Here is a 14423-nt window from a genome sequence, read left to right on the forward strand (position 1 = left end):
GAGCGGGCTCGCGGGCTCCGGTCCCCGCCTTTGTGTCTGGGGTTCGGACGAGGGAGGCGGCCAGATAGGCGCGGACGACGCGCCGGCGGAGTGGCTCGGCGGGCTGGCAGCGAGGGTCCCGCCGCCAGTCCCTTGTCCCCGCCGGCCGCCCGCTGTCTGCAGAGGGCAGACTGGGAAACACAGGAAGAGGAGGATGGTGGGCGTCAGAGCAGAAAGGGAGGACGAGCCAAGTTAGGAGCGGGGTTTTCTCCTACCGGCCCCCGCGACTCGCAGGCCGGCTGGGGCAGGGGTGGGTGCGGAGGGAGCGCGGGTGGGAATGAATGACCAGTCCCCGGCAGGGCGTTCTGGGTGCCCCGAGTCGGCTCCCTGTCCCACCTGCCTGGCCCGCCTGCGTCTGGCTCCCCCCAGTCCCCGCTTCAGGGCTCGACCCGCCTCCGCGCTGAGCTTGGAGGAGCTGGGGAGGAAGGCGCGAGCGGGAGACTCGGGGGGCTCGGCGACCGAGGGTCCGCTATTGTTCTTTTTCTGACTCCGGGAGCCCTCCGCTGGCTCAAGGGTGCTGGCAGGGCCACTCCGGGCCTGCGACTGACCCCGCTCCCCGTCCTTTCTGTCCGTTTCCCCACCGCAGCTCCGAGGAGGGCCGGGAGGAGAGATGCTGGAGTTCGGGCAGCCTTCGGGCAGCTGGGGCTTTGGGAGGAGGCAGGATGTGGAGCCGCGCGCGAGAGGGGCGCCCGCCCGCCATCTATCCCAACCTCTGCCCGGGAGGGTGGGTACCCTCCCTAACCACCCCCCCTCCCTTCGCTGCTGGCTCGGGCAGGTTTTTGTGCCTGCGGTTTAGTTTCTGCAGTTTGCAGAGTACATCTGCTAACCCCGGGCTCTCGCTCTCCTTTGAGTTTGGACCTCGTCCCCCGCTTTTGTGGAGGGGGGTGGGCCTCAGAGCCGGGAGAGACAGCAGACGCGGCAGACGGAGCCCAGGGGAAAGTGGAGGCGCTGCAAGTGATCTCCCAGCGCCTGGGCTCTGTAGCCAGGCTTGGGCTTCTCCAAGGAGCCCAGCTCAGCGCAACTTTGTTTCCAGTGATTGGGGCAAATCTGCGGACTCAAGGCCGCTCACCTGAACCAGCGGCTTCCCTTGGCCACAGGCTCACAGGTGACTTAGATGGGTTTCTCTTTTCCTTCCGCGAGAGGAGACTACCGAGCGCCCTGCCAGTTCTCTGGAGAATGTCATCTCAAGACCGTCAGGGCCTGGCAGAGGGAGGAATTGTTTTACTGATCAGTGAGACTTAAAAGAAGTTCATCTTAGCGAGGAGAGTCTCACCTCCTTGAGGTCTGAACAAAGTTGGAAAAGAGAGAGTGTATCACAGAGAGGCTGGATTTTGATTGCTCTGTCCCCAGCCTGCAGAGTCGTTGTTTACAGGTGTGGCTGGGAATTTTATTACTGATGGATGTAATCAGATCATCCTTTCTTAATGATGCTTACTTAACCAGTGTCATATTTTTTCCCTTCCGCTTGTAAGATAATAGATTTTATGTGAGGAAATGTATCCAGTTCTTGTAATTTTTAACCAGTGCTTGCAGAACTTGGATTGGGAGAGGTGCTCCCATTCTGGGCTGTCTCCATTCATTGAAATGCTTCAGTAATGAATGTATTGTATCATTCACACTCCTTAGATGTGTTTTTATGGCTTTTTGGGGGGGGAGGGAGGGAGGGAGGGTTATAACCCTGTTGAAAAATCTTATTACTATTATCTGTGAAATTGAAATAAAGTAATGGATGCTGGGCCTTGGAGAGTCAATGGGGACGTGATGTAGTGCCCGTGTCTGCTAGTAGTGTATCTGACAATGAAGTTCTGTCTCCAGACTGCCACTTCTATAGCATCTTTGAGGCCGGCACACCTAGTATCACTCACCTTTTAAAGGTGAAGAACCTGAGCTTTGCAAGTTCGGGGAACTCGGCCTTGGAGTCACTGGAATGTGATGAAGGAGCTTTGTCTGTCTCTCTGTTCCTTCCTTCTAGCCTTCCGCTTTTTCCAAATAAAAGTATGAAAAATCTCAAACGTACCTAAAGAGAACATAGTAAGGCTTCCATTTTTCCACGACTTACGTTTGAGTTGCTAATCTTTCCATATTTGCTTCATACCCCCCCACACCTGCCCCTTAAAAATAAACTGTAACTGAAATATTTTATCCATCCTTCCTCCTCTGCCTCCATCCTCAGGTAACCACTAACGTGAAGTCAGTGTACACAGTGCCCAAAGGTGTTTGGTACTTCGGTATTACATATCCGCAAACTGTATCTGCGAGCTTGTGTGTTTAACATTTTATTTAAATGGCATAATTCTATATACACACGGCTTGCATTTTTAAATTTGTCATTATGTGTTTGAGGTACATGTAGATCTTATTTACTTTAGCTGCTACAGAGAACTCTAGTGTAGGAATAAATTATAGCATACGCTTTTCCTCACCAAGAGAAAATTTGAGTTTCCACTTTTTCACTGTTATACTTTTTCTTCAGAGGACAGTTGATCTTTCCCACTTTTTTACTGTAACAGTGCTGCAGTCAACATCTGAGACATGTTCCCTTGAGTAGTTTCTTTGTTACACACCTATACATTTGATTCCTGGGTAGTGAGATCTAGGTAATGATGCATTTATTATTTCTTTCTCAGCAATATGTAGGGTGTATGTAGGGTCTCTCTTGGTTATTTGCTGAATGAAAAGTGAAATTGATCAATTTTTAGCTCTAAGAGTGTTAGTTGGCTGGATTCTTCAGTTTTTTCAATTAAAAAAAAATAAGAGTGCCTCTTAATTATAAAGTTGGAGCATCAGACAGAAGTGTGGTGCTGAGTTTGGGATACGTGTGCTGAAGCCTTTTCTTGGCCAGTCACTGGTGGTGTAACCCTGGGTTACTCACTCTACCTTCTCGTCCTCATTTCTTCAGACTTGGAAAGATTAAGGGGCTTGAGTATGCATTTACAAAGGCACATTCCTGCTCTAAGTGTGTATGAAAATATGGCTGTGTTCATGACATTTTGCCCTGAATTGTAACCTCTTAATCTGGAAGCAGTTCAAGGCATTTAAACCCATTGGTTTCCTCATTATTCCTTCAAATTACCAGGCACACTCCTGTCTCAGAGCCATCGCGTTTACTGTTCCCACTCTCTGGACTGTTCTTCCCCTAGATATCTCCAGGGCTGTGGCCCTCAACCCCTTAGCTCTTCACTTAGACATCACCTTCTCAGCCCATCTTCCCTGGCCGCCCCCTTCCAGCATGTCCTGCTGCTCTTTTCTCCTTTGTTTGTTTATTTATTCATCCATTTACTTATTTTTGACCAGGGGTCGAACCCGGGCCCCCAACAGTGAAAGCACCAGTCCCTAACCACTGGACACGGAGAGTTCCCTTTTCTCCTTTATTTTCTTCCATGGCACTTAATTGCCTTCAAACTTGCCAGAAGTTTGTATTAGTTTGGTTCATATCAGTAGTATGTCTGTCCTTACTAGAATATGTGCTCCAGGAAGACAGGGGTTTTGTCTCTTTTTGTTTACTGTTGAATCCCTAGTGTCTAGAACATTGTTGACGTACCGTGAGTACTCACATGTTTGTTGAATGAAAGAATTTCATGCTTTTTTGTTGTGATTTTTCTACTTAGAATTTCTCTTAGCACATATCGGATATCCTAAGTGGTGCTGGCTGTTCTCCCAGCTGTATTTGAGTGCCCCAGATGTCGTATTTACAGGTTGCATCAGGATAAAAACACAGGTTCTTATACACAAAGCACTTTATTTAAGTCTGTGTGATCTATCCCACAAAGCACTTGTGTCTTCATATTTTTCTGCAGCATTTACCTAAACCTGAATCCAAAAGAAAACATAAGTAACACGATGCTCAGAAGCACACCCATCTTTCTTTTTCTTGGTACTTTAGCTTTCCCGCATTTTAAATGTGGAAGATGTATAACCAAGTGATGTTCCCCCTCCATTCCATACAGGATCCAAACAGACTAGAAACTGTCTCGAGTAACACCCACCCCACTGAATTTCTAAGAATAGAAAGTGCATTTCTCAGGATTGTTGCAGAGGGTTTACTCATCATTGCTCTGATTTTGTGCATTCATCCTGAGGTGGTGTTTTCTTTTTTCTGTGGTTGGGGGGAACGGTGACCTTAATCTGAAGATCCAGGAGAAACCAGTATATATAGTAGTGTACCCAGAAATACTTAAAAAACTGTCACATCATAAAATCCTTAACTCGTGGTACTGAAAACATTCACTGTTAGTGCCGTGCATTATTTTGCTAAAAGCCAACTGGATTTCCTCTATGTAGGAGAAATGATGAATATAGGAGTTGACAAAGCAAAGCTAAATATATCAAAGGCCTCTTGGGTATGTTTTAAATAGGTGATAGGGAAAAGGATTCTAGATTTTTTCCCCCATTATTTGTTTATATAGGTATATGATACTGATGGTATCTTTTTAAAAAAATCATTAAGATGCTGCATGATTTAGAGATTATTTCTTTTTGTTTTATTGCTACCCACGAGCTGAAAAGTGTTGGTTTAATGAAAGAGAAATGTTGTGAATCAAACCTCAGTTTCCCAACTCTAGCCATCTACAATGAACAGACTGCTCTAGCCTTTGATATCAGACTCACTGGTTATTAGTCAATTTAGTCAATATTTTAATAAGTAACTGTAACTGTACAGACTTAGCCATGTGTTTTAAAACAAAACATTTTTCTCTTTGAAGTATGCCTCATTCTTCATTCTTATATTGTGTCCAGTAGAGTATCTGTCACATAGTAGGTGGTTAACATTGAACTACACACACACACACCCACACACCCACCCACCCACCCCAGGGCCATATAGTCCTTCAGGGTGGCCAGCAGATATTGAGCTTTTGGAGTCTAGAGGAGAATTTAAACAGTAATCAAAAGGCCGAGGAGTAGAGGTAGTTAGCAAAATGCTAAGGTTGAAGTTCAGAAGATGTAATTCTTTCTCAGGCAAGTCACATCACCTCTATAAGCCTTGGTTCTCTTGCCTATCGTTAAGAAACCCCTTTCTGCCCTATCCACCCTTTGGAGCAGTTACTGTGTCTTAACTGCTTCACCAGCTGGTTTTGTGTGATGGGTCTCACCTCATTTAACCTTACCTGGGATCTAGTCCAGTTCTTTCTGTAGTAAATGGCATTCACTGGAAATAGTGTCTTGCCTTATAAATTCCACAACCATTGGTCACCCCTGGGTAAGGGGCAACCTTTGGGAGTTCATGACTTATCCACCTCTGCTTCTAAATGAACGGAATCCAGTTGTGAGAAAAGTTGGTTGTAGTCCAAGAAGTTTATTCTACAGTGGAAGAAAATATATACTCTTTTCCTTTATTTTTTTCTTAAATTGACATTTAGTGAACACCAAAGTTTATCATCAAGTAACCAAACGTAAGCAGTTCATCCTCTACTATATCAGTTTCCCTCAAAATCAATTACTACTTTTAAACCTCAATTCAACTTTTCTTATCCCTGTTAAGTATTGCAGTTGGTAAGAGCAGTATCAGTATTTTTCTGTTTTTCCTTTGCTTACTAGATGAATTCAGTTTGCTTAATCCAGAGTGTTTTCTTTTTAAAGAGCTAAATGACTCTAGAATTAACAGCCCAGCAGCATCTCTCTCTTTTCACTTTCACTACATCTGTCCAGTTCCCTTTGCTGGCTGAAGTGACAGAAACCCAGCCAGGAAAAAGAGCTCTGGCAGAGCTCACTGGTGGGGAGTAAAAGGCTGAGCAGCTTCCTTTGCCCTGGGGCAGCACAGAGTCAAGTGTTTTCCTCCAAGAGGAGTTCATTCTGCAAACGGAGGCAGGCCATCTAGCAGTGATTCTTCAATATTTTTGAGTCAAAGATGGACACTTTTGCAAATTGGATGCAGGTGTTGGACCACTTTTCCTAGGGGGAAATTCACTTATTCACTTATATGAAATGATGCTGTACATTTGTAATCCTTGTCAGTTTCAAGAGGTTCATGGAAGTCCCTGTGTGTGAAGCCCAGTTATGAACCTCTTTGGAATCCCCAGGTTAACGCAAGATCTATCAAATGTACCTAGAAAACCTTGTTGCCTTTGTCCTGTTTACCTTTAACAGCCACTGCATAAAGATCAGGAGTGCAATGACAGGGGGTCTGTTTTCTATCATGTGCCACTGTTCCCCAGACCTGATAACCTATCATACACGAGTGAAAAGTAATAATTGTGGGGTTTATACCTTCAGTAGGAAAACCAGTCTCTAGTCGCTATACTAACCAGTCTACATACCACTGACCATTTTTAGGAACTATTTCTATTGGATGCGGTAAGATGCTATTTAGAAGTAATAAAAAGCTAACCTGTTGTATGACTATTTCGCAGAGACGTGATGGATTCTAAGGCTGGGTCATGAGTTCCTCACCCCAGGGACAGCATTTCTTGGTCTAGCATTGGACCTGTACCGTTCTCTGCTTTCCAGGCGACAGCAGTTTCTTCCCTTTGCTGTTGCGGGAGGGAACTGAGATGTCCCTGGGTCCAGCCCACGACACTTCTAAGCTCACGGGGGTCGATCTCTGACTGCTCAGCCGGGTGGGGGGAATATCCTGACTGGCTCTCTGTTCTGTGCTTCTCATCTCGGCCTCCTAGCCTATGGGGCTGCCTCCAAAGGGAGTCGAGGAAGTCAGGGCCACGTTTCCTAGTTGGGGAGCTGGCCCTCAGCTGGAAGCCTGCTCTTCCAGAGGAACTCGCCCTTCTGTGGGAGGTAGCAGGTGCTGGGAGAAGGTACTGCCATCGTCGACCACACTCAGGAACTGTTCTGTCCCTCCATCTTAGGCGACATTCTCCATCTCTTCAACCAATAATTGGGCCAAAAGGGACGCGGGCCTACGTGTAACAGGGTGAATGACGCAGGTTCTTTCAATGAGTTAGTTGGTTTAATTGAATCGAGCGCCATCTTTGCTCCAGTCACTTTGCTCCTCGGCTGGCAGCTTCCGGAGGTGCGGGCCGTCTTACGCAGTGTCCGATCCCCCTTGAGTAGCACGTGTTGGTGGAGTCGTTGGGCAGTAGATAAAAGATCCAGGGATGAGCAGCAATGCCTGCCTTCATGGAGCTTCGAGTTTTAAAGAGGTTAACACATTTTCATTCCACTGGAGCACAAGGCTCCAGTGGTTGGAATGGGATGGTGGCGGGAACACATTTTACAGAGGAGACATTTACAGAGAAATGACCCCTTGGAAAGGGGCACAGTCAGTAAGAGGCAAAGCTAGATGCGAACCTTAGTTCTGCCTGCTCTTGGTACAAGGCTTCTAGATGTTGTCCATTTCTGTTTCTCTCGGGTGTAGACAGTGACCTTGGGAGCCCCACATGGAGCTAATTATAATTGTTTATCAGTGAAGAAGACTGGTGTAGACTTGGACAAGCTGTGTTGGAGACTAGTGGGGAGTCCTGGGCGGGGCAGATGACATTGAGCAGTGACATGAAGGTTGGAAAAGGAACTGGAACCCAGGCCCCTAGCATCCAGCTGGGCGAGAACCACATAAACAAATCTATGTGTCAGGCTTTGTTAGTGAGTTAACGAGTTCTGTGCTGAGCCTCTTCGTTTGATGAGAATGCTCACATAACTTGACCATCACCTCCTACGAGAGTTGAGCTGCTGGTGACTGACCGCTTTTCAAAAGTGAAAGGGAGTGCTAACTTTCAGTGGATGCTTTGACCCATAGTCATTTCACTGGTGGGAGAAGCAGCCTGTTCACAGTAGCCTCCTCCCAGCTACCCCAGAGGACGTGGGAACTGGTGAGCCACAAGGCTCAGGGACTTGTGGGTTGCTTTTTCTTTCTTCCTTGCCAAAGGCAGCCAGAAGGAAAACACAGTTGACCCCTGAACGGTGAGGGGGGGGTTGGGGGATTCCCCCTCCCACCAAGTTGAAAGTCCATGTATCACTTCTGACTCCCCCAGAACTTAACTTCTAATAGCCTACGGTTGACCAGAAGCCTTACTGATAAGGCAAACAGTCGATTAGCACATATTTTGTTGTGTATATTAGGTATTGTAGTCTTACAATAAAGTAAGCTAGAAAAAAGAAAGGTTAAGGAAATAGTGTAAGGAAAATACACTTACAATACTGTACTGTATGTATTGATACTGTAAGTTTACGTTGTCTGTTTATATGATGAATTGTCTGTCGGTATCTACATCGGTATTGTCTTATGATACAAAACCCTGTAGATGTTATACGTATTACTAACACTAGACATCAAAAATGAAAATATGTGAAAAAATTCATATTTATAGGAAGAAGCAGCAATGTGATTGCTTTATGGTAGCCTAGTGTAGTCGATACAATTGCTTCATGGTAGCGTAGCCTATACACGAATGAATGAACCTTGATAAAAGTTTATGACATACGGTATTACAGTCATATTAATAATACAGTATTGGAAACATCGTTCCATATTTTAAAAAAAACACTTACCTGTGATGATAGGCTGATATGCAGATTCTCCAGTTATGAGAGACACAGGCACACTCTACAGTAATATAATTCTTTGACAGCAAAGTTACAAAACAGTAAGAAAACGAACACATTTATTTTATATTGAATATCACTCACGTTATGCCTATGTAAGGATGCACTAGTATCTACACATTTTATGCATTCATGACATACCGTTTAAACATTTTTTTATATTTCTAGGCTACACGGTTCATTGGTGGGTTTTTTCAAACTGTTGCAAATCTCCCCCAATTCTTCCAATCCATTTATTGAAAAACTTTCACATATAAGTGGACTTGCACAGTTCAGACCTGTGTTGTTCAAGGGCCACAAACATATGTAAGGCCCTGAGGTCCCGCACTGAACCATGTCAGGAAGGCCTCGCCCAGGGCTGGGTGGGGAGTAGTCTACCATTCTCGCTCAGGCTGAATCTTATTTCAGGCCCAATCCACATTCATCATGGATGCAGGCTGCTTCGGATACTCTCAGAACCTTCTTGAATCTTTGTTTAAAAAAAAAAATCCTTAATTTTCTTTGGGGCTGTATCATTTTTCTCTTTTGAGAAAAAAGTTTCACATTTCTTTCCTATGAGCTTTTTATAAATTGGGAAAAACTTGAAAATATAGGCGTGGAAACCAACCAATATCTGTATACCATCCAGGATTTCCTAGGAGGTTTTTGTTTTTTTTTTTAAAGAAAAGACTCATTTCTGCCACTACCCTTCTGTATACATCCAGTCAGCAATCTTGATCAACTCCTCAGTAATTAGATTCTTTCTGTGCTATACAACTTTACACCATGTTGGTGTGCTGTTTGTTGACTTTTTCTATTGCTTTTCCTCTGCAGTCTCAAAGCTAGAACAAGATTTCTTCAGAATGACTCCTGTCCCAGCCTGTCTCCTGGCCAATCTGTTGACGGCTGCTACTGTTGGTGCCTTGTTTGGCAACAAGCTTGCTTTCTTCTTCTCCTTTAAAACAACCCCTGATTATTTTAAGTGCATACTGCTTGGAACAAAGCGCATTTGATTCTCATTACATTGCAAGTGGGTGTTTATATCCACGGTGGCAAAAGAAAAAGAAAGAGTAGCTCACCCTATCCTGGTGATATCTGAGGTGGCAGCCTGCCGGCGGGGTGCTTCTATGTGTGGCTTCCAGAACAAATGTCACCTGCCCCCCCCCCCCGCCCCATTAGTGTCTCACTGGTGATTGTTTTAAGATGCACTTTTATTATGATATTGGTGCTTTTAATTGTCTTAAAGCATTGTAGTATTTCATTGTTTTATAGCTTGGAGAGAGGTGTTATACAGGACATTAGAATAATTTCTTTTTTTTTTTTTTTTTTTGCGGTACGCCGGCCTCTCACTGTTATGGCCTTTCCTGTTGCGGAGCACAGGCTCCGGACGCGCAGGCTCAGTGGCCATGGCTCACGGGCCCAGCCGCTCCGCGGCATGTGGGATCTTCCCGGACCGGGGCACGAACCCGTGTGCTCTGCATCGGCAGGTGGACCCTCAACCACTGCACCACCAGGGAAGCCCTAGAACAATTTCTTAAGGAACAGAAATGTCCTAATGATGGGGAAGCATCTAAATATCTCGAAGTTCTGCTCTTCCATATTGTTGCTAAACTATGGAAACCTCCGCCATAATCTGTAGTTTGCCAGCTCAGCTGAGTATAAAAATAGCCACTTCACTTGTCTGTAATTATCTTTACATTTTCTGTTATTGTCTCGGTATCTTTAGCAAAGCTATATGGAAAAGGATTTTTCTGACTGGTGAAAAATTCATTAGATAAATTCATTAGATTTATTCATTATGCACATGCTCCACATGTTAAAAGGACAAAGAAATAAAAATGCCACCTTTCCCCGGAATGTTGTGAGGACAAACAGCCAGAAGGAATGCCTTTTTTCATATTGGTCCATTCAGACTTCCTAGGGGGAGCTCTGTACGTGCCCGCGGCCGATCTGAGGACTGTTCCACTTTTAAAGGCAACTAAATCTTCTTGAAGTTGTAAAACGGTTGGTTTGTTGGCCAGACTTTTTTTTTTTAATTACTAGTGTTGTCTAATACGCAGCCCAGCGTTGCATTTTGGGCTTGGGAGCTGAATCTGAATCCAGCCTTCTCCATTTTTAAATTGTGCCACTTTGGCTAAGTAAACGTTCCTGGCTGCAATTTCCTCATCTTGAAACTGAGAATAAAAACAATAGCATCTAATTTCGAAGTGGTGTGAGCATTAAATGAGATAATACTCACTTATAATCAAATAGTAAAACAATAAAATGTTGCAAAGTAATCATTTAAATAAATGATAGCTATTGTGGCTGTTATTACTATTGCTAATGTTATCATGTTCCTTATCATCCTACCTCTGAAGAACTGCTGATAGATTGGCTAATATGACTGTACCTGCCATTATAATCTATAGCTATAAAGACGGGTTGCCCCCATATGTCACTGAAACACATCTGCCGGACATCTTCTGCGTAGTTCAGAACTATGTTTCCCTGTGTTGTCATTCCTCCATTTAGTCCTTCTTTATATCCTTGGGTAATGTGGACAATGTAAAGACACATTTCCTTTAATCATGACCAGTCCTCTTCCCAACTGTATTAACAAATTCCTCAGTCTCACCAGACAATTTGCCTTGTTTCAGTCATCATCTAGCCACGGAGCAGTAGCATTGTGGTTAAGATGAAGATGGTGATACTTAGAATGAAGGAGAAGTTAAATTCCCTGTTGAATCCTTTGGAAAATTGTCCAACTGTTGATAGAGAAAAATAGATATGTTTTCTGAACCATATATAACAGTAATAGTTTGCATAGAAGTCTGTCAGTTTTGAAATAAAATTGTTGATTAATCATTCCTTCTTCATGTGGCAGAGTGAATCTTTTAAACTAACTTTCAACCATTATCAGCTTGCAGGATTTACTAGATCTAAGTTTTATGATTTGGTAGTAAGTGAATATTAAACATGATAACGTACATTGTTTCTTAATTTTGTGCCTGCCTTGTAAGTAATAAGTAAATGCTGTTATTGTTAATTGGATACTGTCATCAGTCTTTGAAAGGAAGATCTAAATCATCACTGTCTAATAGAATATAAGCAAGCCACAGATACAAGCCACCGTAAGTCATTTAAAAGTTTCTAGGGCTTCCCTGGTGGTGCAGTGGTTAAGAATCCACCTGCCAATGCAGGGGACAGGGGTTTGAGTCCTGGTCGGGGAAGATCCCACGTGCCGCGGAGCAACTAAGCCCGTGTGCCACAACTACTGAGCCTGAGCTCTGGAGCCCTTGAGCCACAACTTTTGAGCCCACATGCCACGACTTCTGGAGCCTCGCGCCTAGAGCCTGTGCTCTGCAACAAGAGAAGCCACCGCAATGAGAAGCCCACGCACTGCAACGGAGAGTAGCTCCCGCTCGCCACAACTAGAAAAAGCCCGCGTGCAGCAACGAAGACCCAACACAGCCAAAAATAAATAAATTCATTAAAAAAAAAATTTCTGGTAGGCACAAAAAGGAAAGTGAAGCAAATGAAATTAATCATAATAATTTATTTTATCTAGGCTATCCAAAATACTATCAACATATATTCAGTCAACCTATTCATGATATAATTGACGTTCTTTTTTCATAGTAAGTCTTTGAAATCCGTTGTGTATTTTCCATTTACAGTGCGTGTCAGCTTGCAGTAGCCACGTTCTAAATGCTCAGTGGCCACGTGTGATTGATTAATGACTACGGTATTAGCACTGGTCTAAGTAATATGTCATTTTGTAGGTCCCGTAACCCCAGTAACCACCGGACACCTAGAATGCCCTCAATACATGCATGCTTGATTAAGCTTCCCTGCATCTCTACCCAGTTATCTGGAATTTGGCCCTTAGCTTTCAGTGTTTCCTTAGAGAAGTACAGTAGCTCAAAAGCTTCATCACAAACTGATTACACATGGAATAATGGATATTTGTGTTCTTGGTTTACAAGTCTGTCTCTCTCTGCTGTCATGCAAATGCATTCGTCTACATGGACCTCTTTTTCTTTCTTGTAGGCAAGGATTGCGTATGGGCCACATTTCTGCATCCCCTATGTACTTGGCCCAGAGTTGGTATTCAGTGTATATGAGTAAATAAAACAGTATAGGTTTCTTATTTTTCCTCTTAAATTGCAAGCTCTTGAGTAGGCACGATATTTTTACTCTGTAGGCCCTCGTAGGATCGGATGCAAGCTATGTGAGTTTGCGGATATGCGTGGCGCCCAGGGTGGGTGTGTTTTAAATCTTTGTTGCAGTTGACGGAAGCATTCCCTATCCTTTATGTTAATGCTGTTTTCTTCTTATCCCTAAACACAACAAAGCGTTGAAAATTGAAAGGTAGAAGGTCCAGGGTATCAAATTCAGTCAACAGGAGTTCGTGTTCACTGGGCAGGCGGTTCTAGGCACCCCACAGAGCACAGGCATGGAGCAGTCTGGAGCTTCTAATGGAAGGGATCTGGAAGGCTTTTGCATTTGCGCTGCCAGGACAGTAGTGTGGCACATCCAGGTTGGCATAGCCCCTGGGGAGTGATGCCGCGGTGACTGAGCCACTGCGTTGGGCTTCTCTTCCAGGTGTCTTGTTTAGAATAAATTAGGGTGAGTGAGGGATATTCAAGGATTAACTGCTCCAAGAATTATCCTTGGGCCCCGAGGTCTCCCGGCCCAGCTGAACCCCAGCGTTGCAACCCCCTACTCCAGGGCAGCTTCCCCGCTGTCTGCCCCTCTCTCCCTGTCCCCAGCTGTCCTGAAGTTTCCGTCTTCATCCTTAGCCGCAGCACTGGGTCCCTCCAGGGCCCAGCTGTTTGGATGGCTTTTTATTTCCTGAAGGTTTTTGAAAGTCTAATGCTATTCATTTCCAGTTACTCATGATTGTTTTCCTTGTTGGCTGGTTCCTGTAGGAGAGCCAAAGAGCTATTCATATTTTCAGGATGGAAGTAGCCCAGAAGGTGGGGCTTGCTGGCCAGGTCTTCTGTGGTGAAGAAAGAACGGAGTGCTTGGAGGTGGAGGCGGTGAGGCGTTGCTGCCAGTTCAAGGAGCACCTAACAGCCAAACAAATGAGTGACCAGTATGCCCTCCCTAACCTGTGGGTTCCGAGGGGCCCTCATAGGCCCCCCATTGTACTCAGCCCAGTTAAACTCTGGAGAGTGTGTAGTTCAGTTCTGTAGGTCCATGGAGTGGATGGAGCTACTGTCTTCAGAAATGAGCTGAACAGACAGAAATGCAAGCTGCAGCAGTGCTGCTGAGGTCCTAGGCCCCTCTTTTATGGTGGCATCTGAGGTGACAGCCTGAGCAAGGTCGACTAGGTGAGAAGGCACCGAAGGATTGGTCAGTACTCTTAGATCGCAGGTGACGGAAACTCAACTTGAACTAGCTCGGGAAAGAAGGCGGAGTGCCTTGGCTCATGTGACGCCAAATCCTGTGCTAAAAGGGTGTAAGGGCCTCTGGGATCCCTGGAGTCAGGGGCCTTCCTGGTTCCCTCCCTCAGACCAGCTCTCTGCACTGGGTTAGGATTGGGCCTTGGGCAGCCGCCAGGCTCACATTTTTCCAGTTTCTCTGCCAGAGAGGAAGGTCTTGTCTTCCCTTTTTCTTCCCCCTTCCACTCCCTTCTCTTTTCCCTTCCTCGTATACTTGCCCCTCCTCTTTCCCCCTCCTCTTCCCCGCCCCACCCCCAGAAATCCCAGGGAGGGTGTCTGAATAGCCTTGCTAAGGACACATTCCCATCTCTAGGGAACAGCTACAGTCAGAATATAACCTGGTTGCAGTGGTGATGGGGAGGCAGGGGTAGGAGGACAGTTTTCTAGAAGGAGTGCAGTTATCAGAAGAAGGCGGGCACTGAGGGTCACAGGTCAGACAGCGTGCATGGTAACACGTTATGTTAGAGAAAATGTGGAGACCTG

The 14423-nt window shown here is 45.1% G+C and overlaps 1 protein-coding gene across 5 annotated transcripts in view; it reads left to right on the forward strand.

Moving 5' to 3' along the window:
- Positions 1–14423, forward strand: part of RAI14 (retinoic acid induced 14) — a 147605-nt gene that overhangs the window by 214 nt on the left and 132968 nt on the right. The window lies entirely within an intron of this gene.

This window comes from Lagenorhynchus albirostris, chromosome 3, assembly GCF_949774975.1.
Source record: "Lagenorhynchus albirostris chromosome 3, mLagAlb1.1, whole genome shotgun sequence".
In the NCBI taxonomy this organism is placed as follows: domain Eukaryota; kingdom Metazoa; phylum Chordata; class Mammalia; order Artiodactyla; family Delphinidae; genus Lagenorhynchus; species Lagenorhynchus albirostris.